Source organism: Mus caroli, unplaced genomic scaffold (assembly GCF_978045245.1).
Source record: "Mus caroli unplaced genomic scaffold, Mus_caroli_1 scaffold_12, whole genome shotgun sequence".
Lineage (NCBI taxonomy): Eukaryota > Metazoa > Chordata > Mammalia > Rodentia > Muridae > Mus > Mus caroli.
The window spans coordinates 102,940,295-102,944,582 of NW_028227267.1; the positions used below are offsets into that span (position 1 = coordinate 102,940,295).

The 4,288-nt window shown below is 35.5% G+C and overlaps 1 pseudogene; it reads right to left on the reverse strand.

The window, feature by feature from the left end:
- Positions 1-2,662: 2,662 nt before the first annotated feature.
- LOC115029354 (U4 spliceosomal RNA) lies at positions 2,663-2,792 on the reverse strand (annotated as a pseudogene).
- Positions 2,793-4,288: the final 1,496 nt, after the last annotated feature.

The window sequence follows — 4,288 nt, forward strand, 5'->3', positions numbered from 1 at the left end:
AGCTTTCTCATACATTGTAGCTGAGAAATGAACAATTTAGTAAATATATTCTTTTTTTGAGGGGAGAGTTCTCCTCTAATTCTAAATTCTTGGTAGAATCTGACTCATATTTCAGAGTGTAGTTTTTATAGGTCTCCTGTTTTTCTTCATTGTGCTAATTAGATTTTCAGAGCCCTGTATTTTTGTGTTATGATTTAATAAAAATATACAATCTTTCTCTTAAACACACATATGTTATATAAGTCATACAGAGGCATATTCAAGTTGTGCTTTTATTTTGGCAACAGTAACAATTTTTAATATAAAATAAATCATTTCCTTTCTCCTGACTATGTCAGTGCCTACCACTTGTGTCATTTTCTTCACAGCCTTTCATTGTGGAACAGATGTTCATGCCAACTGGAAGAAGCAGTGTTCACAGGCACTTGAGGACCACCTGGATACCTGGACAGTATTTGGGTTTTCTGAAACTGGGTTTCCCCCTTTTGTGATTCACTTAGCCTTGCTTTGAGTTCAGCCCTATAATAATTTCTAATAGAGAATGCCAATTGACCTTATGCAGATAGATTACAGAGAAAATAGGATAATTTGTGTCACAGAATAATGAACCGTGTTGAGCCTTTCACACTAAACATTTAGCCAGAAACATGTTAAATACATTTATTCAAAAAAGTTGCCTAAACCATGAATATGCATTTATAGGTATAATTGCAAAAAGAATCTAATCAACAGATACATATCAGAATGTCTTGCAAAATATGTCTCTAATATTCTCCTAAAGAATCTAACTTAGATGGTTGATTTTTTATCACATCATTAATTTTGCTCTGTATATACAATATGGCCCTCCCCCATTGCTCTTCTGTGATAGGAAGTTTTAACACAATCTCTCTTTCCTTTGTTTTTCCTTGTATTCATTTTACGATTCCATCTCTGTTTCCAAAGCTCTCTTTTCTTTTAGGATGACAATGCTTGTTATGGTTTCATTCAAATGTCTTGATCACAACATATTGCTTGCCTATTCAGTCCATTGTAGAGTCATCAAAAGCCACTCCTAAAAGCAATCTCATAGCATTCTTACTTGGCAGCACAACATAGAACCAAGAGTGACATGGGACACTATCATTATCAAACACTTGAGGGAACAGTCACTTAAATTGTCCCTAGTGAGTCAGCTTTTACTTAACTATTTTATTAGGTGTCTGGATATATGATATATATATGTATTCTTAAGATGCAGTGAAATTGATAGTGAAAAGTATTGAGTGGAGTTAATGTTTTCCTGCAGTGGGGATTAAAGTAGGATTTGGGAGTGGGCATGGCATAATGGCTATAATTTAAGCCATTGCTTGGGTCCTTATGAAGTGTCTGTACATTTAGTACTCCATATGGTAATTATGACTTCCTCAGAATGAGTCACAGTTGTTTATGCTTTCATAAATCAAGCAGCTGCAGCAGAACAGACAGATTCCATATTAGCACTTCCTCCTAAGGCTGCAAATGTGCTCAAAAGATTTCTGAAAATTTCTCTTGAATTCAAGTTGTTTGTTAAATGTGATAGTTTTATGAGACTGCCACATGGAAAATGTCCTCAATTCTCAGATTTTCCACTCGTGATATAAATTCACACTTTGTATAGTTTTAGAGGCATTAAAACTGATATAATAATCCCCAGCTGAGTTTGATAAAAGCAAAGTTTGCTCTACAGGTAAGACATAGGTATATGAAATGACAGATGGGGAAGGTATGCGTAATACCTCAACAAATACACAGTAACTGGTTAATAATTCATTTCCTGTAGTCAAGCTTCTGACTTTACCATCTAGGGAAAATCTTATTATAATAAATGCTAGCTGTCTAGAAACTTTCTTTAACACAATAAATATACTGTTGGAAAATACCTGGAAATACATATAATTCCCTGTGTGTTTTAAAGACCTTTTATTAAAGATATAGCACTGTTGGCAATAAATAACTCTTCAAATTAGAGAGAATTTACAGACAGCTCAGTATATTTTTAACTTTATCAACATGAAGTAGACATATGGTTAATAAATTTAATTAATTAACAAATGCATTCCCTCACATAATTATCATGTTTTGTGACAAATGCAAGTCACACCCACTCTTTATAATTTTAAAAGGATACTATATTATAATTAGTTATCGTCCTCTTGTTGGTACAATAAACCTATTGATACTTTATTCTTTCTAACTATAATTGTGTTACCTTTTACCAACACACCACACTTTTTCTAATCCCTTACAACAGAATCTATAATTCTGTATCTAGGAAAAATGATATAATATTTGTATTTCTATACAGGAGTTATTTTGCTTAGTGCAATGGTATCTAGGGTTATCCATATAGATGTTGGAACCATAGTTTGGAAAATATATGTTCTCCCAAGGGCTGTGTATCAGACGCCTGGTCTCCACACTGATGCTATTGGGGTTTAGAAGTGAGGTCTGGAAAGTGGTCCTTAAGTTACTAGGATTATGTCCCCTAGAGTCATTGTGCCTTTTTTTTACTTTCTATTTCATGATAGAAAGCAATTTTATTATGCCATGGACTCGATACATCATGGGCTGTCCATCAACTGACTTAAAGTTTTAAACATCTTTAATCATATACTTGAACTTCTAAAGCCATGATCCACATAAAGCAAGCTTCCGTGTTTATCATCTTAACTATTTCGGTATAATGACAGTGGCTGGGAAAAGTCTTCGATTAGCAACAATGACGCCTCAGATAAACCTCATTGGCTATGATACTGCCACTGCACAAAGCTAATGACAGAAGCTCACTAACACAGGACATATTTTGCTTTTTACATCATAGCATTTGATCTGTATACATATCTGATTTTCATTATCCATCAATACTCATGGATACTGGAGTGCCATGATTATAAATAGTGTAACAATGAACTTGAGAGTGTAGGTATTCATTCAAGACTCTCCTGCGAATTACTTTGGATATATCAATAGTGAGAATCTCAACAATACAAATGATTAATATAACATAGTCATTTTAAAATGATGAATGGAAAGTTTAAAAAGTGTTCAGCTTCACTCTGTAACCCAGGCTGGGTTTGAACTTAGGGTGCTTTTCAGTCCCAGCTTTGAGGGCCAGGATAACCAGCAGGAGCATCTGCGCTTAGCTGATATATTTTGACATATGTCTACATTTTTGAATGATTAAATGAAGCTATCCTTTGCACCCCACCCCCCAACAGAATAAAACTAACGCATCTGATTTGAACTGTTTTTATTTTCTAAATACATTAAAATTGTATAAATTTATCTACCAAGTACCACAGTCAGTATGACATGTTTTGATTAGATCAGATATTATACTTACCGTATTTGTACAATATGTCCTCCTCTGTTTTGTCACATATGATTTTGAAATTCAAACTTGTATCTTACTTATATAAAACCTTGACTAAGGCAGTAATCTCTATAGCACTGATACTCAAAATTGACTGTGTAGCCAGAAAATGAAGTGAAATTAGTGCCTTTAGAGGTGATGAATTCCATAGGACTGCATCATATCAAGAGACAAAAGAAAGGATTCTGAACAAGGTTGTAAGTTAAGCAAAGCAGATTAGGGATGCTTCTCCACATTGACGGCCTAACATGGTGTCCTAGGACCTACCCAATGTGGTAGGGCCTGAAAAAGAAAAGAGGAGGGGAAAGTTATGAGCAACTGCATCAGCTCACAGATCTGGGTATGGGATGTGACATGAAAATGTCTCCTACACATGTACGACCATCTTTCTCCGCACCACCTCTCTAGCTTCTGACCTGTAGTTTCCATAACTTTCCCATGCATCTGTATTATTCTATTCAACTTTGATTCATAGATTTATTCTGCGTAATTCTTTAGGACTATGTCTTAGTTATGTTTCTATTGCTGTGATGACTAAAATGAAGGTGCGGAGGAAAGGGTTTATCTGATTCACACTTCCATATTGGAGTCCATCAGTGCAGGAAGCCAGGACAGACACTCAAACAGGGAGGCCATGGAGAGCGGGTTTACTGGTTTGCTCCCTATGGCTTGCTCTGCCTGCTTTCATACAGAACCCAGGACCACCAACCCAGAGAAGCCACCACTCATAATGTGCTGGGTCCTTCCCATCAATCACTAATTAAGAAAAAAATGCCCCATTGCCAGAACATTTTCTAAATTGGGGTTCTCTCCTTTTTAATGATTCTATCTTCTGTCAAGTTACATAAATCTAGCCAGCACAGCCTGCCTTGACCTCTCCTGCCTAAATCAATA